We start from the raw sequence: 20,905 nt of genomic DNA, 5'->3' as shown, positions 1-20,905 counted from the left end.
TTGACTGAATTATTTATCTACTACACATTTCAAGGCCACAGAATACTTGTGTAATCAGTTCACAAGGGCAGTTAATCCCATCAAAATGAAATAAGAAAATACAGAGAAACTAATGGAACCTATGAAATAGGAATTTAGTAAGTTTGTGAACTCACTCAGCTCCTACCTGTTTTCCTTCCCCCATGACCCTTACACAGAAGTATATTTAATGAGACCTCTTCTGGGAAAGCAGTTCCTCCTCATCTGTCCTAGATCGACTCCCCAGGATCTGGATGCTATGTCTCACCTACCAATAGAAACAACGTTTGTGCCTCTGCCTCATTTATTTATTTTATAGGTTTCTGTTAGATACTCTAATTCTTATGAATTCCAGTGAGTTATCATTTATTTAGACTTAGAGCATGGTAACAGGCCCCCTTGAGCCCATGCCGCCTAAATATACTCAAATACAAATACCACTGATGTGTTTTTTTGAACAGTGGGAGGAAACTGGAGGGAATCCATGAGGAGAGTGTCAAACTTACAGTGCGGGGGTCCCAATTGCTGGTGCTATAAAAGCATTGCGCTAACCCCACCGCCTTCAAGTCCCAGATGGCTCAATCCCTCCTCATAGATTAGCCCTCTCATCTCGAATCAATCTGCACCATCTCTAAAGCCAGAATATCCTTCCTTATATCAGGAGGCCAGAATTGGACATGGTACTCCTCACCAGTTCCCTTGTCTCTCTGCTATTAAATTCAATCCTTGCAATGAAGGCCAACATCCTGATTACCTGTTGCACCTGCAATTCATGCACAAACACTTCCAAGTCCCTCTACTCAACATAATGGTGAAACCTTTCACGATTTAAATAGTAACATTTTTTCCCAAATAGATAACCTCATTTACCAACATACCCCCACCTTCCAGACGTGTCCACATACCTAACCCACCTTTATTTCCTTAATTATCGAAGGATGGCTCTCCCCACTCTCTATTTTAATTGGAATATACTTTTGTTGAGCATTTTGAAAATTCTTCATGGTTCTCCAACAATCCCACCTTATAGACTATGTTCCCAGTGTACGCTCGCCAACTCCTTCCTCATCCCGTGCAGTCTCTATTGTTTAGATATAATACGCAGGTTTCAGATCGTACTGATGCACTTTCCATCTGTATGAGAAATGCCATCATTCTGATCACTCCTTCCGAGGATCCCCAACAAGATCACTCTGGAGACAAGTCTCTCCTGCTTGATCAGGCCTAATAAACATTCCAACCAGAGCTCCAGTTTATCTTCATATTATTCCAACATTCACACCATTAAAGGACAAAGCAGTTTGTTAAGCATTAATGGAACTACTCCAGTCTCGTAACACAGGAGGTTGCTGTGGTTTAACCTGGGGTTGTCAGTGAAGTCCCAAAGCCAATACCTTCAAGCAGCCATAATATTGCTGTTGCAATGAATTTAGTCCTTAAGGAAAAAACCATTGGCAAAAATCTGAGGTTCTGCAGTTGGTAATCCTTGGGTTTGATGACCAGTCTTGAATACATGTTAGCTTTAAAACCAAAGGCCCACTATCGCTTAAATGCACAATCCACAGTTACAAGCAGCAATAATGACAGAACAGAAAATAAGCTCTTCATCTTGTCAAAAAACATCAGCTTTCTCACAGATTTACATTCAAAACTGGATGGAAAGAAGGGAACAGGATGTCACGAAGGCTGGCCTTGGTGATGACCAACCATGATCAAAAATGATCAACCATTCATTTCCACTTCCTCATGGAATTCCCAGCATAGTGGAAGGCTTTGATTCACACTCCACACAGCTGAGAGCAATGACAAACAGCAGAGTAACAGGCTATTTCAGTCTGAGTCTGTGCCACCCAATTAACCTACATCCCTGGCGCCGTAAAGGCATTGGGCTGACCACTATGTCCACCGTGCCGCTGATGTAGGCAGTCCCTGGGTTACGAATGTGCAACTTCCAGACAATATGCTAAATGTTTGTACTATATATTAAAAACCGTTCCGACTTATAGACTTGGGAACGGAACACATTCATAATCTGGGGACTGCCTGTATAGCCAGACGACATGCCCAACCATGTTACTGAACACCTGACATCTAGAACTACAAGCGCCTCTGGCCAAGCCATTCCTGCTAAAATCTAGACCTTGAGTCACCAGTAATGCCAATGTGTGCCTGCACCTCTGATGAGTAGTGTTTCATCAGTCAATAAATGGGACCCTTTCATTGCAGCAACTGGAATCCATTCACAGTGCCAAAACTTGCATATATTCTCCTCTGTTCAAAACTTCAATAACCTTTGTCATCCATGATTAGGTTCCCTAATCCTGCCACCTTTGCTTTACACCTGACCAGTATACTCTATTGATGACCATAACAGACCTTAAGACAAAAGAGCAGAATGAGGACATTCGGCCCTCAAGTTGACTCCACCATTAATTTTTCCTCTCAACACCATTCTCCTTCCTCTGCCCCATAACCTTTGACACTATTACTAACCAAGAACCCATCAACTTCCCCTTTAAATATACCCAATGTCTTGACCTCCACAGCCGTCTGTGGCACTGAGAGCATCCTGGCCAGCAGCATCAGTGTGGTAGTTGCTGTAGAGAAATGGATTGGAGGTCAATCCACAGGAGCATAAAAGTGGCTGAGGGGATCATGGGAGATCCTTCTTCCCCCATCGACTTGCTTCATTGGGATCATTTGAAATGGGCTCACAAAATCATCGAGGACCCCTGCCACTTCGCACACAGCATCTTCCCATCAAGGAAGAGATACAGGAGTATCAGAGCCAGCACCAACAGGCTGATGAACAGCTTCTTCCCACGGGCAGTGAGAATGCTGAACAATCAAAGGACCTGCTCACACTGACCACCCGAGACTCGTATTCATGAAACAATATTTATTTGTATAGCTATAACACTTGTCCTGCACATGCATCTGTATGTGTGTTAAATCTGGTTGTGTGTCTGCATGTTCGGCACAAAGGACCGGAGAACAGTTTCGTCAGGTTGAATTACACAGACTCCCCTCCTGGCTGAAGAAATTTCTTTTCAAGGTAAAAACCCAAAATGCTGGAGAAACTCAGCTGGTCAGTGTCCTTTATGTAGCAAAAATACATAACCGACATTTCAGGCTTGAGCCCTTCATTAAGGTATGGAAAAATGTCAGCAGGCATCCAAACAAAAGAGGAAACCAAACCACCCCGCCCTGCCCCCCCCCCCCACCCCCCACAACCAGGGAAAACCCATGCTGACATGGGGAGAAGGTACAAACTCCTTACAGACAGCACGGGATTTAAAAACCAGTCCCAATCACTGGTGCTATAAAGGCGTTTGCACTAACTGTGATGTCAACCATGCTGCCCTTGCACCATGGATTGCTCCACAAAGCCCACAAACAAGCAACCATAACAGACCCATTCAGGTACCCGTGGCTACTCCTTTGATTTGGAGGAAATGAAACAAGTTAATTAAGAAGTTGTTTAGAGTGAGGATAAGTTCTGCCAGGCGGAAGAGGGTGGTGGTAGAGGGTACCTGGTCAGGTCTCTGCTCCAGAAAGAAGTGAAGTGCTTTAAGACCTTCTGTACGAGGGATGGAGATAGAAAGAGATTGGACATCCATCGAGAAGATGATATGGTCCAGTTCAGGGAACCTGAAGTCATTGAAGAGATGGCAAGTGAGGTATCGTGGATGTTGGTGGGGAGGAGAGAAAATATAGTCAAGGTAAGATGAAACTAGTTCGGTGGGGCAAGAGCAAGTGGAAACAATGGGTTTGTGTTTCTTGGGTAGAACGTAGAAACAAGCAGTGCAGGGATGGGAGACAATGAGATTGGCAGCTGTGGGAGGGAAGTGACCAAAGGTCATGAGGTTGGAGATGGTGTTGAAGACAGTGGTTTGATGGAGGGAGGTCCTGTGGGAGGGGTTGATAGGAGGAGGGTCTGAGAGCAGTCGTCTGGCCTCAGCAAGGTAGAGGTCAGTGTGCCATTCCACAACAGCCCCTCACTTATCTGTGGGTTTGATGATGAGGCTAGGATTGTTGTAGAGAGAGTGGAGGGCAGAGCGTTTGTAGGAGGTGAGGTTGGAATACGAGAGGGGGGTGGTGAAGTTGAGATGGTTGATGTCTCCGTGGCAGTTGGAAATAAAAAGGTCCAGAGTGGGCAGTTGGCCAGGACGAGGTGTCCAGGAGGAGGAGGAAGGCTTAAAGTGGGAGAAGGCGTCTTGGGTGGGGAGAGTCACAGTTAAGGAAGTGGACCTGGAGACAGGTGACAGAAGAGTGGGGTGCGCAGAACTCATTGAGTTGTGGGTTAAGGGGGACGAAGGTGAAGCTGCAACTGAGGACTGAGCTCCGTCTCAGAGAGGGGAAGGTCAGAGGGGCTAGTAAGGACCAAGCAGGGGTCAGAGTGGGAACTGGTGGTGTGGAGGGTGTTGGCGGGTGATGAAGGGTTAGGGAGGGCAGAGGGTGACAATGGAAGGTGGGGGAGGTTTGAGGGAGGGGGTGGAGGGTTGGGAGGAGGAGGGGGAAGGTGGGGATGGGGTCATGTGGGGTTTGGAGGAGGTTGAGGGGGGTGGGGGTTCTTTGACTAGGGACAGAGGGGGCCAAGGCAGATGAGTGGGAAATGGAGGATTAATCCCACTACAGAATTATCCTCCAGAGTTTCTGGACTTCCAACAGGACCCCACCACCAGACACATCCTCCCCTCCCGTTTCTGTCTTCCGTAGGAACATTGTGCACTCATCCCTCCCACCAATCGACCACCCCCCCACCCTCCTGTGGCCGCAGGAGGTGCTATACTTGCACCCACACCTCCTCCCTCCCCACGGTCCATTTTGAACGGTGGGATGAAGCTGGAGCCCCTGGGGAAAACCCGCGCAGACATGGAAAGAACATACAAACTCCTTACAGACAGCACAGGACTCAAACCCCCAATCACTGGCGCTGGAAAGGGCCTTTCACTTGTGTATCTGAAGGATTGATTTACTGCATCCAGTGCTCACTTCATGGCCTTCTCTACATTGTAACAGAGTCTGGGTGCAGATTTGGAGATGGCTTCGCTGAACACCTTTTGCTCCATCCACACCAGTGCCAGCCAACCACACTCAAATGTCTGTCCGTGGCCTCAAGTACTATCCCACCAAGACCACCTGCAAACTGGAGGACCACCACCTGATTTACCGTCTGGGCACACTCCAACCAGATGGTATTAGCCAACTTTTCCTGCTCTCCTCCCTCCCCCTTCCAGTTCTCCTCCCTCACCCCTTTCCCTCTCTATTCACCCAGCCCATCCCTCCTCTCCTTGATCGCTGCTGACTCCTCCCTCCCTTCTCCACCTATCACCTCTTGCCTTTGCGACCACCCCTCCCCCTCACTCTTTTTTCAGACATTTTTTCATACCTTGAGCTCAAGCCTGAAATAGAAGTTAAGTTTTTAAAAATTTTTTTAAAAAAGTGCACCGCTTGACCTGCTGAGTTTCTCCAGTGTTGTTTTTCAAAGGGGCGGCAGAGTTGGCGTAGCGGTTAGCTCAATGCCTTTCCAGCACCAGTGATTGGGGGTTTGAGTCCTATGCTGTCTGTAAGGAGTTTGTATGTTGTTTCCTTGTCTGCGTGGGTTTTCCCTGAAGGCTCCAGTTTCATCCCACCGTTCAAAACGTCGTGGGGTTGTAGGCTAATTGCGTGTAAATTGGGCGGCACGAACTCGTGGGCTGAAAGCCCCTGTTACCGTGCTGTAGATGTAAATTTAATTTTAAAATTTAAATTTACCTCAACCACCGTGTCTACAGATTTTCATGTTTTATTTCTGTTCTCAAGGTCTTGGTCACAGACTTTCCCACTACTGGAAACATCCACTTTATAATCATACAGTACAGAACAGGCCCTTTGGCCCAACTTGTCCATGCTGACCAAGTTGGTCTTTTGGACTACTCCTATTGTCTGCATCCTAAACCCTTTCTATCCCAACCACGTTTCTATGGTCCGGTTGGAGGTGACACGCCCAGTCTGGGTCATAGGGGAGTGAGAGAGAGGTGGGGGGGGGGGGGGGAGGAGAGAGGAGAGAGAGAGAGACACCATAATCCATTTCCAGGACGGGAAATAAAAGTTGAGATAATATCACAATATGACTGATATGGATGGAGAAAGCATGTGGTAGAATTCAAGAGCAAGTGCAAGAGACTGTGGCACGCCCAGACTGAAGATGTGGTGCTGCTTGTCTAATCTGTGCTGGACTTCACTGAAAGAGTGTGGGTGGGGGGGGGGGGTGTCACAGACAGATGGGTCATAGGGGAGTGGAACGAGGTTTGAAGTAGAAGGAAACTGGAGCCCTGAATGATGTGCTGATTTTCACCCTTTCCCCGTTGCCCGATTTGCGTTTCACCAGGACTAAAAGCTGGGTCCAAATTTGGATCAAAAATCTAAACACACATGTCAGCAACATTTCTTTACACCACCCCCCCACCCACCCCAGTCCCCCTCATCTCACCCCCTCCAACTCCCCTCTGAACTCCCTGATGCCACCTCCCTCCTCTGGCTTCCCAACCCTCTATTATGCCCCCTTCATTCAGAGAGCTATCCCCTCCCCCTATAATTTCTCAGTGTATTTTCTCTCGTCCTTCCACCCCTATCCACCTGTGCCCCTCTCCCCAACAGTTCTGTTCAGGCACTTGGCTACTTTTAGCTCATACCTTGACAAAGGGCTCAGGCCAAAAGGTTGGTTTTGTATCTATCTTCACCACAAAAAGAACAGAGTCGCTGGGTTTCTCCCACATTTTTAAATGTAAATTTAGACATACAACATGGTAACAGGCCATTTTGGCCCACGAGTCCATGCTGCCCAATTTACACCCCATTAACCTACACCCCTCGTACGTTTTGAACAAAGGAAGGAAACCAGAGCCCCCGGGGGAAAACCCACGCATTCCCAGTGAGAACATACTAACTCCTTACAGACAGTGTGGGATTCTTACCCCAATCCCAATCCCTTTCTTTTCTTTGGCTTGGCTTCGCGGATGAAGATTTATGGAGGGGTATGTCCATGTCTGCTGCAGGCTCGTTGGTGACTGACAAGTCCGATGCGGGACAGGCAGGCACGGTTGCAGCGGTTGCAAGTGAAAATTGGTTGGTTGGGGTTGGGTGTTGGGTTTTTCCTCCTTTGTCTTTTGTCAGTGAGGTGGGCTCTGTGGTCTTCTTCAAAGGAGGTTGCTGCCCTCCGAACTGTGAGGCGCCAAGATGCACGGTTGGAGGCGATATCAGCCCACTGGCGGTGGTCAATGTGGCAGGCACCAAGAGATTTCTTTAAGCAGTCTTTGTACCTCTTCTTTGGTGCACCAATCCCAATCACTGATGCTAAAAAGACATTGTGCTAACCACTACATCTGCTCTAGTTTGTGTTTTGCAGATTTTTGTGTTTAACTCAAGTAAAACTGTTGTAACTCAGCCATAACACTATATTCCTCACCTTTGATTTACTTTGCACTGCCTGCTGTACTTTGCTATGGCCTGATTATCTCAGTACACATGACAGTAAACAAGTTAATTCCTTTGCGCTGGCCCAGTACCTTAAACCCCAGGAGGATTTCAGGAACTCCTTGTAAAGTTCCCTCCAAGTTATAGAACATGCTCGCATTGATCCTGGAATTCCCCAACAATAAAGAGGGAGAACTTGTGCCAGAAGGACTGTACCAGGTCAAGGCCGCAATAACTCACAACAAGGGCAATTTGTGATGAATGATAAATGCTGCGCTTGCCAGTGTGGACAGGAACATGAACAAGAGAAAGTCTGGCCAAGACCCAGGGGGAATTGGGGAAAGAAGACTTGCCTTGGATCAAAGCAAAAGCAAGGAGAAAGACAATCCTGGAATAGATAGAAGGTGACACGAGAAAGAAACAAAACGAGAGTAAAAGAGGGAAAAAACGGGGCAAGTGACATGGAGATACAGGAAGGAGTGTGTGTTAGAATTAGAACTATAGAACATTACAGCACAGAAACGGGCCCCTTCAGCTCTTTTAGTCTGTGCTGAACCTTTTATTTTTCCCACTGACATGCACATAGCCCTCCATACGTATCCCATCCTTGCACCTGTCCAAATTCTAAAATGTTAAAATTGAGCCCACATTCACCACGTCTTTCCACGTTTTCTGTGTGAAGAGGTTTCCCCCTAAACTTTACCCCTTTCACTCTGAAGCCATGTCTTCGGGTTTATATCTTGTCTACCTGCAGTGGAAGAGGCCTGCCAACATTGACTCTGTCTATCCACCTCATCATTAGTGGAATGTCAGAGATTGAAATTTCAAGAGATGGTAAGAAAAGTTTGGAACAGCATCTGACAAAAAGTTTAAAAAAATTCTGCAAGAAAAAGAGTTTAATAGAGTGAATACTTATGGAGTTGGACCTTCATTTTCAGACACCGAGTGGGAGGAGCAAGTTGATGGTGAAAGAGAGACAGCGGGAGATGATTTGTGGGAGACAGACATTACGTTAATTGGTAGAGGGCCAAAAAAAGGAGGGGGGGAGATCAGGAAAGGAGGGGGTTGGATCAGGGAAGGAGAGGGTTGGATCAGGGGGGGATTCATGGAAGCAGAAGGGAATCAGGAAAGGAGGGGGGGAATCAGGGAAGGAGGGAGAGATCAGGGAAGGAGGGAGAGAATCAAGGAAGGAGGGAGAGAATCAGGGAAGGAGGGGGGATCAGGGAAGTATGGGGGAATCATGGAAGGAGAGAAGGGAATCAGGAGAGGGGGGAATCAGAGAAGGAGGGGGATCAGGATAGTAAGGGGAGAATCAGGGAAGTTGGGGGAGAATCAGGGAAGGAGGGAGAAATCAGGGAAGGAGGGGGGATCAGGAAGGAGGGGAAATCAGGGAAGGAGAGGAGGAAATTAGGAAAGAAATGGGGAAACAGGGAAGATGGGGGATTAGGGTAGTAGGTGCAGAATCAGGAAAGGTGGGGCAGAATCAGGGAAGGGGAGGGAGAATCAGAGAGGTGGGGGAGAATCAGGGAAGGATGGCCTAGTTTGGAATGGAGGCGGGATAAGGGAAGGAGACGAGGGAATAAGGGAAGGAGGGGGGAATCAGAGAAGGAGGGGGATCAGGATAATAGGGGGAGAATCAGGGAAGTTGGGGGAGAATCAGGGAAGGTGGGGGAGAATCAGGGAAGGAGGAGGGAATCAGGGGAGAGAATCAGTGAAGGGGGGTTCAGGGAAGGAGATGGAGAATCAGGGAAGCAGGGGGCTATCAGGGAGGGAGGGAATCAGGAAAGGAGGGGGGATTCAGGGAAGGATGGGGGAATCATGGAAGGAGAGAAGGGAATCAGAGAAGGAGGGGGAGAATCAGGGAAGGAGGGAGAAATCAGGGAATGAGGGGGGATCAGGGAAGGAGGGGGAATCAGGGAAGGAGAGGAGGAAATTAGGAAAGGAGGGGGTAATCAGGGAAGATGGGAGATTAGGTTAGTAGGTGCAGAATCAGGAAAGGTGGGGGAGAATCAGGGAAGGGGAGGGAGAATCAGGGAAGGATGGCCTAGTTTGGGATGGAGGCGGGATAAGGGAAGGAGACGAGGGAATAAGGGAAGGAGGGGTGGGGAACAGGTAATGAGGGGGAGAATCAGGGAAACAGGGGGTGGATTGGGAAGGAGGTGGGATCAGGGAAGGAGCTGGGATCAGGAAAGGAGGGGGAATCAGGGAAGGAGGGGGAATCGGGGAATGTGGGGGAGAATCAGGGAAGGTGGTGGAGAATCAGGGAAGGTGGGGCTGGTTTGGGAAGAAGAGAAAAATCAGGGAAGGAGGGGAAGAATCAGAGAAGGAGGGGGATTAGGGAAGGAGGGGGGATTAGAAAAGGAGGGGAGAATCGGGGAAGGTGGGGAGAATCAGGGAAGGAGCGGCTGGTTTGGGAAGGAGAAAAATCACGGAAGGAGGGGAAGAATCAGAGAAGGAGGGGGATTAGGGAAGGAGGGGGGTTTAGTGAAGGAGGGGAGAATCAGGAAAGGTGAGGGAGAAACAGGGAGGTGGGGGAGAATCAGGGAAGGATGGCCTAGTTTGGGATGGAGGCGGGATAAGGGAAGGAGAGGAGGGAATAAGGGAAGGAGGGGTGGAACGTAATGAGGGGGAGAATCATGGAAACAGGGAGTGGATTGGGAAAGAGGTGGGATCAGGGAAGGAGGGGGAAACAGGGAAGGAGGGGATATCAGTCAAGGAGGGGGGGATCAGGGAAGGAGGGAGAGAATCAGGGAAGGAGGGGGAGAATCAGGGAAGGTGGAGGGAATTAGGGAAGGAGGGCGAGATTCAGGGAAGGTGGGGAAGTATCAGGGAAGGAGGGCCTAGTTTGGGAAGGAGGCGGGATAAGGGAAGGAGAGGAGGGAACAGGTAATGGGGAGAATCAGGGAAGCAGGGTGTGTATTGGGAAGAAGGTGGGATCAGGGAAGGAGCTTGGATCATGGAAGGAGGGGGAATCAGGGAAGGAGGTGGAGAATCAGAGAAGCTGGGGGTGGATTGGGAAGGAGGAGGATATAAGGGATGAAGGGGGGATCAGGGAAGGTGGGGGAGAATCTGGAAAGGAGAGGGGAATCAAGAAAGGAGGGTGAAATCAGGGGAAAATCAGGGAAGGAGGGGAGATCAGGGAAGGAGGGGGTAGTTTTGGATGGAGGCGGGATAAGGGAAGGTAGGGGGGAACAGGTAATGAGGGGTGAATCAGGGAGTGGATTGATTAGGAGGTGGGATCAGGGAAGGAGGGGGGATCAGGGAAGGAGGGGGGAATCATGGCAGGAGAGAAGGGAAACAGGAAAGGAGGGGGGAAATCAGGGAGGATCAGGATAGTTGGGGGAGAATCAGGGAAGATTGGGGAGATTCAGGGAAGGTGGGGGATTCCGGGAAGGAGGAGGAATCAGGGAAGGAGGGTGAAATCAGGGAAAGAGGGGGGAATCAGGGAAGGAGGGGTATCACGGAAGGAGGTGGGATCCGGGATGGAGGGGCAAATTAGGGATCAAAGGGGGAACCAGGGATGGAGTGGGGGATCAGTGAATAAGGGGGCGATCAGGGCAGGAGGGAATCAGGGAAGGAGGGGGGATCAGGGAAGGATGGGGGAATCATGGAAGGAGAGAAGGGAATCAGGAGAGGGGGAGAATCAGGGAAGGAGGGGTTAATCAGGGAAGTAGGGAGATCACCAAAAGAGAGGTAATCAGGTAAAGAGGGGTGATGAGGAAAGGAGGGGGGGGGTTCAGGGATTAAGCAGGGGGTTCAGGGAAGAAGCGGGCTTTTGGAAAGGAGGGGTTAATTAGGATAGTGGGGGAGAATCAGGGAAGGTGGGGGAGAATCGGGGAAGGAGGGTTAAATCTGGGAAAGAGGGGGAATAAGGGAAGGAGTGGTGGATCAGGGAAGGAGAGGAGGAAATTAAGAAAGGAGGGGGGAATCAGGGTAGTAGGTATAGAATCGGGAAAGGTGGGGGAGAATCAAGGAAGGTGAGGAAGAATCAGGGAAGGACGGGCTGCTTTGGAGAGGAGGGGGGATGAGGGAAGGAGGGTGAAATCAGGGAAGGAGGGGGAGAATCAGGAAAGGGGGGGATCAGGGAAGGAGTGTATGGTTTGGGAAGGAGGGGAGGGTATCAAGGAGGGGGGAATCAGGGAAGGAGGGGAAGGATGGGGGAAAGGAGGGGTTAATTAGGATAGTGGGGGGAGAATCAGGGAAGGTGGGGGAGAATCAGGGAAGGTGGGGGAGAATCAGGGAAGGTGGTGGAGAATCAGGGAAGGTGGGGGAGAATCGGGGAAGTTGGGGGGAATCAGGAAAGGAGGGGATGGTTTGGCAAAGAGTGGGGATCAGGGAAGGAGGGGGAGAATCAGGGTAGGAGGGAGAGAATCAGGGAAGGAGGGAGGATCAGGGAAGGATGGGGAACAGGAAAGGAGTGGGGTATCAAGATGGAGGGGGGTATTAGGGAAGGAGGAGGATATCAGGGAAGGAGGGGGGATCAGGGAAGGTGGATCCGGGAAGGAGGGTGGATCCAGGAAGTTGGGGGGGGGGAGCCAGGAAGGAGGGGGGATCCGGGAAGGAGAGGTGATCCGGGTAGGAGGGGTGATCAGGGAGGGAGGGGGAATCATGGAAGAAGAGAAGGGAAACAGGAAAGGATGGGGGAATCAGGGAAGGAGGGGAGAATTAGGGCAGGTGGGGGAGAATCAGGAAAGGAGAGGGAGAATCAGAGAAGGTGGGGGACAATCAGGGAAGGTGGGGGAAAATCAGGGAAGGTGGAGGGAATCAGGGAAGGAGGGAGAAATCAGGGAAAGGGGGGGATCAGGGAAGGAGGGAGAGAATCAGTGAAGGGGGGTTCAGGGGAGGTGGGAATCAGGGAAGGAGAGGATGAAATTTGGAAAGGAAGGGGGAATCAGGGAAGATGGGGGATTAGGGTAGTAGGAGAAAAATCAGGAAAGGTGGGGGGAGAATCAGGGAAGGGGAGGGAGAATCAGGGAAGGATGGCCTAGTTTGGGATGGAGGTGGGATAAGGGAAGGAGGGGCAAATTAGGGATCAAAGGAGGAACCAGGGATGGAGTGGGGGATCAGGGAATAAGGGGGCGATCAGGGAAGGAGGGAATCAGGGAAGGAGGGGTTAATCAGGGAAGTAGGGAGATCACCAAAAGAGAGGTAATCAGGTAAAGAGGGGGGATGAGGAAAGGAGGGTGAAATCAGGGAAGGAGGGGGAGAATCAGGAAAGGGGGGGATCAGGGAAGGAGTGTATGGTTTGGGAAGGAGGGGAGGGTATCAAGGAGGGGGGAATCAGGGAAGGAGGGGATGGTTTGGCAAAGTGTGGGGATCAGAGAAGGAGGGGGAGAATCAGGGTAGGAGGGGTAATCAGGGAATGAGGGGTAAGCAGGGAATGAGGGGTAAGCAGGGAAGGAGGGATAACCAGGGAAGGAGGTGGATCAGGAAAGGAGGGGATGGTTTGGCAAGGAGTGGGGATCAGGAAGGAGGGGGAGAATCAGGGAAGGAGGGAGAGAATCAGGGAAGGAGGGGGGAATGAGGGAAGGAGGGAGGATCAGGGAAGGATGGGGAACAGGAAGAGTGGGGTATCAAGATGGAGGGGGGTATTAGGGAAGGAGGAGGATATCAGGGAAGGAGGGGGGATCAGGGAAGCTGGATCCGGGAAGGAGGGTGGATCCAGGAAGGTGGGGGGGAGTCAGGAAGGAGGGGGGATCCGGGAAGGAGAGGTGATCCGGGTAGGAGGGGTGATCTGGGTAGGAGGGGGGATCCTGGAAGGAGGGGGGATCCGGGAAGGAAAGGGGATCAGGGAGGGAGGGGGAATCATGGAAGAAGAGAAGGGAAACAGGAAAGGATGGGGGAATCAGGGAAGGAGGGGGACAATCAGGGAAGGTGGGGGAGAATCAGGGAAGGTGGAGGGAATCAGGGAAGGAGGGAGAAATCAGGGAAAGAGGGGTGGGATCAGGGGAGAGAATCAATGAAGGGGGGTTCAGGGGAGGTGGGAATCACGGAAGGAGGGATCAGGGAAGGAGGGGGTAAACAGGGTAGGAGGGGGTAATCAGGGAAGGAGGAGGTAATCGGGGAAGATGGGGGGATCAGGGAAGGAGGGGGGATCAGGGAAGGAGGAGTTAATCAGGGAAGGAGGGGTTAATCAGGGAAGATGGGGGGATCAGGTAGTAGGGGCAGAATCGGGGAAGGTGGGGGAGAATTAGAGAAGGTGGGCGAGAATAAAGGAAGGAGGGACTGGATTGGGAAGGAGGAGGATGAGGGAAGGAGGGTGAAATTAGGGAAGGAGGGGGAGAATCAGTAATCAGGGAAAGAGGGGTTGGTTTGGGAAGGAGAGGGTTTTTCAGGGAAGGACAGGGGATCAGGGAAGGAAGGGGTGGTTTGGGAAGGATGGGGAGAATAAGGGAAGGATAGGGTGGAGTGGCAGGGAGTGGAGATAAGAGAAGGGGATGGTTTGCAAGGAGGGGAATCAGGGAAGGAGGGGGGGATCAGGGAAGGAGGGAGAGAATCAGGGAAGGAGGGGGAGAATCAGGGAAGGTGGATGGAATTAGGGAAGGAGGGCGAGATTCAGGGAAGGTGGGGAAGTATCAGGGAAGGAGGGCCTAGTTTGGGAAGGAGACGGGATAAGGGAAGGAGAGGAGGGAATCAAGGAAGAAGTGGGATCAGGGTAGGTTGTTGGATCAATGAAGAACGAGGATGTTTGGGAAGGAGGTGGGATCAGGGAAGGAGGGGTGAATCATGGAAAGAGGGAGAATCAAAGAAGAGAGTAAGATATCAGGGAAGGAGGGGGGATCAGGGATGGAAGGAGGAATCAGGGAAGGAGGGAGTTATCAGGAAAGGAGGGGGTAATCAGGGAAGGAGGGAAAAATCAGGGAAGTTGGGGGATCAGGGAAGGAGGGGGGAATCAGGGAAGGAGGGAGAAATCAGGGAAAGAGGGGGGGATCAGGGAAGGAGGGGGGGATCAGGGAAGGAGAGGAGGAATTTAGGAAAGGAAGGGGGAATCAGGGAAGATGGGGGATTAGGGTAGTAGGTGCAGAATCAGGAAAGGTGGGGGAGAATCAGGGAGGTGGGGGAGAATCAGGGAAGGATGGCCTAGTTTGGGATGGAGGCGGGATAAGGGAAGGAGAGGTGGGAATAAGCGAAGGAGGGGCGGAAAAGGTAATGAGGGGGAGAATCATGGAAACAGGGAGTGGATTGGGAAAGAGGTGGGATCAGGGAAGGAGGCAGAAACAGGGAAGGAGGGGGTATCAGGGAAAGAGTGAGGAATCAGTCAATGAGGGGGGATCAGGGAAACAGGGAGAGAATCAGGGAAGGAGGGGGAGAATCAGGGAAGGTGGAGGGAATTAGGGAGAGAATCAGGGAAGGTGGGGAAGTATCAGGGAAGGAGGGCCTAGTTTGGGAAGGAGGCGGGATAAGGGAAGGAGAGGAGAGAACAGGTAATGGGGAGAATCATGGAAACAGGGAGTGGATTGGTAAAGAGGTGGGATCAGGGAAGGAGGGGGAAACAGGGAAGGAGGGGGAGAATCAGTAAAGGGGGAATATCAGGGAAAGAGGGATTGGTTTCAGAAGGAGAGGGTTTTTCAGGGAAGGACAGGGGATCAGGGAAGGAAGGGGTGGTTTGGGAAGGATGGGGATAATAAGGGAAGGATAGGGTGGAGTGGCAGGGAGTGGAGATAAGAGAAAGGGATGGTTTGCAAGGAGGGGGATCAGGGAAGGAGGGGGGGATTAGGGAAGGTGGGGGAGAATCAGGGAAGGAGGGAGAAATCAGGGAATGAGGGGGGATCAGGGAAGGAGGGGGAATCAGGGAAGGAGAGGAGGAAATTAGGAAAGGAAGGGGGAATCAAGGAAGATGGGTGATTAGGGTAGTAGGTGCAGAATCAGGAAAGGTGGGGGAGAATCAGGGAAGGTGGTGGAGAATCATGGAAGGTGAGGCTAGTTTGGGAAGAAGAGAAAAATCGGGGAAGGAGGGGAAGAATCAGAGGAGGGGAGATTAGGGAAGGAGGGGGGATTAGAAATGGAGGGGAGAATCGGGGAAGTGGGGAGAATCAGGGAAGGAGGGGCTGGTTTGGGAAGGAGAAAAATCACGGAAGGAGAGGAAGAATCAGAGAAGGAGAGGGATTAGGGAAGGATGGGGGTTTAGTGAAGGAGGGGAGAATCAGGAAAGGTGAGGGAGAAACAGGGAGGTGGGGAAGAATCAGGGAAGGATGGCCTAGTTTGGGATGGATGCGGGATAAGGGAAGGAGAGGAGGGAATAAGGGAAGGAGGGGCGGAACAGGTAATGAGGGGAGAATCATGGAAACAGGGAGTGGATTGGGAAAGAGGTGGGATCAGGGAAGGAGGCGGAAACAGGGAAGGAAGGGGTATCAGTCAAGGAGGGGGGATCAGGGAAGGAGGGAGAGAATCAGGGAAGGAGGGGAGAATCAGGGAAGGTGGAGGGAATTAGGGAAGGAGGGCGAGAATCAGGGAAACAGGGAGTGGATTGGGAAAGAGGTGGGATCAGGGAAGAAGGGGTATCAGTCAAGGAGGGGGTATCAGGGTAGGAGGGAGAGTATCAGGGAAGGAGGGGAGAATCAGGGAAGGTGGAGGGAATTAGGGAAGGAGGGCGAGAATCAGGGAAGGTGGGGAAGTATCAGGGAAGGAGGGCCTAGTTTGGGAAGGAGGCGGGATAAGGGAAGGAGAGGAGGGAACAGGTGATGGTGAGAATCAGGGAAGCAGGGTGTGTATTGGGAAGAAGGTGGGATCAGGGAAGGAGCTGGGATCATGGAAGGAGGGGGAATCAGGGAAGGAGGTGGAGAATCAGGGAAGCTGGGGATGGATTGGGAAGGAGGAGGATAAAAGGGATGGAGGGGGGATCAGGGAAGGTGGGGGAGAATCTGGAAAGGAGGGGGGAATCAAGAAAGGAGGGTGAAATCAGGGGAAAATCAGGGAAGGAGGGGAGATCAGGGAAGGAGGGGGTAGTTTTGGATGGAGGCGGGATAAGGGAAGGTGGGGGGAACAGGTAATGAGGGGTGAATCAGGGAGTGGATTGATTAGGAGGTGGGATCAGGGAAGGAGGGGAGAATCAGGGAAGGAGGGGGGAATCATGTCAGGAGAGAAGGGAAACAGGAGAGGAGGGGGAAATCAGGGAGGATCAGGATAGTTGGGGGAGAATCAGGGAAGATGGGGGAGATTCGGGGAAGGTGGGGGATTCCGGGAAGGAGGGGCAAATTAGGGATCAAAGGGGGAACCAGGTATGGAGTGGGGGATCAAGGAATAAGGGGGCGATCAGGGAAGGAGGGAATCAGGAAAGGAGGGGGTGATTTGGGAAGGTGGGGGGATCAGGGAAGGTGGAGAGAATCAGGTATGGAGAGGAGTGAATCAGGGAAGGAGGGGTTAATCAGGGAAGTAGGGAGATCACCAAAAGAGAGGTAATCAGGTAAAGAGGGGGGATGAGGAAAGGAGGGGGGGTTCAGGGATTAAGCAGGGGGTTCAGGGAAGAAGCGGGCTTCAGGAAAGGAGGGGTTAATTAGGATAGTGGGGGGAGAATCAGGGAAGGTGGGGGAGAATCAGGGAAGGTGGGGGCGAATCGGGGAAGGAGAGGGAGAATCATAGGGGGGGGAATCATGGAGGGTGGGGGAAAATCAGGAAAGTTGGGGGGGATCAGGGAAGGTGGGGGAGAATCACGGTAGGTGGGCTGAATCTGAGGGAGTGGCTGGTTTGGGAAGGAGGTTGAAATCAGGGATAGAGGGAGAGAATCAGGGAAGGAGGTTGAAATCAGGGAAGGAGGGAGAGAATCAGGGAAGGTGATGGAGAATCAGAGAAGGTGGGGGAGAATCAGGGAAGGATGGCCTAGTTTGGGATGGAGGCGGGATAAGAGAAAGAGACGAGGGAATAAGGGAAGGAGGGGGAAATCGGGGAATGTGGGGGAGAATCAGGGAAGGTGGTGGGGAATCAGGGAAGGTGAGGCTGGTTTGGGAAGAAGAGAAAAATCGGGGAAGGAGGGGAAGAATCAGAGGAGGGGAGATTAGGGAAGGAGGGGGGATTAGAAAAGGAGGGGAGAATCGGGGAAGTGGGGAGAATCAGGGAAGGAGGGGCTGGTTTGGGAAGGAGAAAAATCACGGAAGGAGAGGAAGAATCAGAGAAGGAGGGGGATTAGGGAAGGAGGGGGGTTTAGTGAAGGAGGGGAGAATCAGGAAAGGTGAGGGAGAAACAGGGAGGTGGGGAAGAATCAGGGAAGGATGGCCTAGTTTGGGATGGAGGCGGGATAAGGGAAGGAGAGGAGGGAATAAGGGAAGGAGGGGCGGAACAGGTAATAAGGGGGAGAATCATGGAAACAAGGAGTGGTTTGGGAAAGAGGTGGGATCAGGGAAGGAGGGGGAAACAGGGAAGGAGGGGGTATCAGTCAAGGAGGGAGGATCAGGGAAGGAGGGAGAGAATCAGGGAAGGAGGGGAGAATCAGGGAAGGTGGAGGGAATTAGGGAAGGAGGGCGAGAATCAGGGAAACAGGGAGTGGATTGGGAAAGAGGTGGGATCAGGGAAGGAGGGGGAAACAGGGAAGGAGGGGATATCAGTCAAGGAGGGGGTATCAGGGTAGGAGGGAGAGAATCAGGGAAGTAGGGGAGAATCAGGGAAGGTGGAGGGAATTAGGGAAGGAGGGCGAGAATCAGGGAAGATGGGGAAGTATCAGGGAAGGAGGGCCTAGTTGGGGAAGGAGGCGGGATAAGGGAAGGAGAGGAGGGAACAAGTAATGGTGAGAATCAGGGAAGAAGGGTGTGTATTGGGAAGAAGGTGGGATCAGGGAAGGAGCTGGGATCATGGAATGAGGGGGAATCAGGGAAGGAGGTGGAGAATCAGGGAAGCTGGGAGTGGATTGGGAAGGAGGAGGATAAAAGGGATGGAGGGGGGATCAGGGAAGGCGGGGGAGAATCTGGAAAGGAGGGGGGAATCAAGAAAGGAGGGTGAAATCAGGGGAAAATCAGGGAAGGAGGGGAGATCAGGGAAGGAGGGGGGGAACAGGTAATGAGGGGTGAATCAGGGAGTGGATTGATTAGGAGGTGGGATCAGGGAAGGAGGGGGGAATCATATCAGGAGAGAAGGGAAACAGGAAAGGAGGGAGGATCAGGATAGTTGGGGGAGAATCAGGGAAGATGGGGGAGATTCGGGGAAGGTGGGGGATTCCGGGAAGGAGGAGGAATCAGGGAAGGAGGGTGAAATCAGGGAAAGAGGGGGGAATCAGGGAAGGAGGGGTGCCACGGAAGGAGGTGGGATCCGGTAAGGAGGGGCAAATTAGGGATCAAAGGGGGAACCAGGTATGGAGTGGGGGATCAGGGAATAAGGGGGCGATCAGGGAAGGAGGGAATCAGGAAAGGAGGGGGTGATTTGGGAAGGTGGGGGATCAGGGAAGGTGGAGAGAATCAGGTATGGAGAGGAGTGAATCAGGGAAGGTGGGGTTAATCAGGGAAGTAGGGAGATCATCAAAAGAGAGGTAATCAGGTAAAGAGGGGGGATGAGGAAAGGAGGGGGGGTTCAGGGATTAAGCAGGGGGTTCAGGGAAGAAGCGGGCTTCAGGAAAGGAGGGGTTAATTAGGATAGTGGGGGGAGAATCAGGGAAGGTGGGGGAGAATCAGGGAAGGTGGGGGAGAATCATGGGGGGGGAAATCATGGAGGGTGTGGGAAAATCAGGAAAGTTGGGGGGGATCAGGGAAGGTGGGGGAGAATCAGGGTAGGTGGGCTGAATCTGAAGGAGGGGCTGGTTTGGGAAGGAGGTTGAAATCAGGGAAGGAGGGAGAGAATCAGGGAAGGAGGTTGAAATCAGGGAAGGAGGGAGAGAATCAGGGAAGGTGGGGGAGAATCAGGGAAGGTGGAGGGAATCAGGGAAGGTGGAGGGAATCAGGGAAGGAGGCAGAAATCAGGGAAAGAGGGGGGGATCAGGAAAGGAGGGAGAGAATCAGTGAAGGGGGGGTTCAGGGGAGGTGGGAATCAGGGAAGGAGGGATCAGGGAAGGAGGGGGTAATCAGGGAAGGTGGGGGTAATCAGGGAAGGAGGAGTTAATCAGGGAAGGAGGGGGTAATCAGGGAAGGATGGGATAATCAGGGAAGGAGGGGTTAATCAGGGAAGATGGGGGGATCAGGTAGTAGGGGCAGAATCGGGGAAGGTGGGGGAGAATTAGAGAAGGTGGGCGAGAATAAAGGAAGGAGGGACTGGATTGGGAAGGAGGAGGATGAGGGAAGGAGGGTGAAATTAGGGAAGGAGGGGGAGAATCAGTAAAAGGGGAATATCAGAGAAAGAGGGGTTGGTTTGGGAACGAGAGGGTTTTTCAGGGAAGGACAGGGGATCAGGGAAGGAAGGGGTGGTTTGGGAAGGATGGGGAGAATAAGGGAAGGATAGGGTGGAGTGGCAGGGAGTGGAGATAAGAGAAGGGGATGGTTTGCAAGGAGGAGGATCAGGGAAGGAGGGGGGATTAGGGAAGGTGGGCAAGAATCAGGGAATGTGGGGGAGAATCAGGGAAGGAGGGCCTGGTTTGGGAAGGAGACGGGATAAGGGAAGGAGAGGAGGGAATCAAGGAAGAAGTGGGATCAGGGTAGGTTGTTGGATCAGTGAAGAACGGGGATGTTTGGGAAGGAGGTGGGATCAGGGAAGGAGGGGTGAATCATGGAAAGAGGGAGAATCAAGGAAGAGAGTACGATATCAGGGAAGGAAGGGGATCAGGGAAGGAGGGGGGATCAGGGATAGAGGGAGAAATCAGGGAAGGAGGGAGTTATCAGGAAAGGAGGGGGTAATCAGGGAAGGAGGGTGAAATCAGGGAAGGTGGGGGATCAGGGAAGGAGGGGGAGAATCAGGGAAGGTGGAGGGAATCAGGGAAGGTGGAGGGAATCAGGGAAGGAGGCAGAAATCAGGGAAAGAGGGGGGGGGATCAGGAAAGGAGGGAGAGAATCAGTGAAGGGGGGGTTCAGGGGAGGTGGGAATCAGGGAAGGAGGGATCAGGGAAGGAGGGGGTAATCAGGGAAGGTGGGGCTAATCAGGAAAGGAGGAGTTAATCAGGGAAGGAGGGGGTAATCAGGGAAGGATGGGATAATCAGGGAAGGAGGGGTTAATCAGGGAAGATGGGGGGATCAGGTAGTAGGGGAAGAATCGGGGAAGGTGGGGGAGAATTAGAGAAGGTGGGCGAGAATAAAGGAAGGAGGGACTGGATTGGGAAGGAGGAGGATGAGGGAAGGAGGGTGAAATTAGGGAAGGAGGGGGAGAATCAGTAAAAGGGGAATATCAGGGAAAGAGGGGTTGGTTTGGGAACGAGAGGGTTTTTCAGGGAAGGACAGGGGATCAGGGAAGGAAGGGGTGGTTTGGGAAGGATGGGGAGAATAAGGGAAGGATAGGGTGGAGTGGCAGGGAGTGGAGATAAGAGAAGGGGATGGTTTGCAAGGAGGAGGATCAGGGAAGGAGGGGGGATCAGGGAAGGTGGGCA

At 52.0% G+C, this 20,905-nt stretch overlaps 1 protein-coding gene across 2 annotated transcripts in view; it reads right to left on the bottom strand.

Moving 5' to 3' along the window:
• rufy2 (RUN and FYVE domain containing 2) overlaps positions 1-20,905 on the bottom strand; it is a 164,785-nt gene that overhangs the window by 6,414 nt on the left and 137,466 nt on the right. The window lies entirely within an intron of this gene.

This window comes from Narcine bancroftii, chromosome 10 (genome assembly GCF_036971445.1).
Source record: "Narcine bancroftii isolate sNarBan1 chromosome 10, sNarBan1.hap1, whole genome shotgun sequence".
NCBI lineage: Eukaryota > Metazoa > Chordata > Chondrichthyes > Torpediniformes > Narcinidae > Narcine > Narcine bancroftii.
The sequence above is the reverse complement of the archived record's forward strand: the minus strand, read 5'-3'. Positions and strand labels throughout refer to the sequence as shown.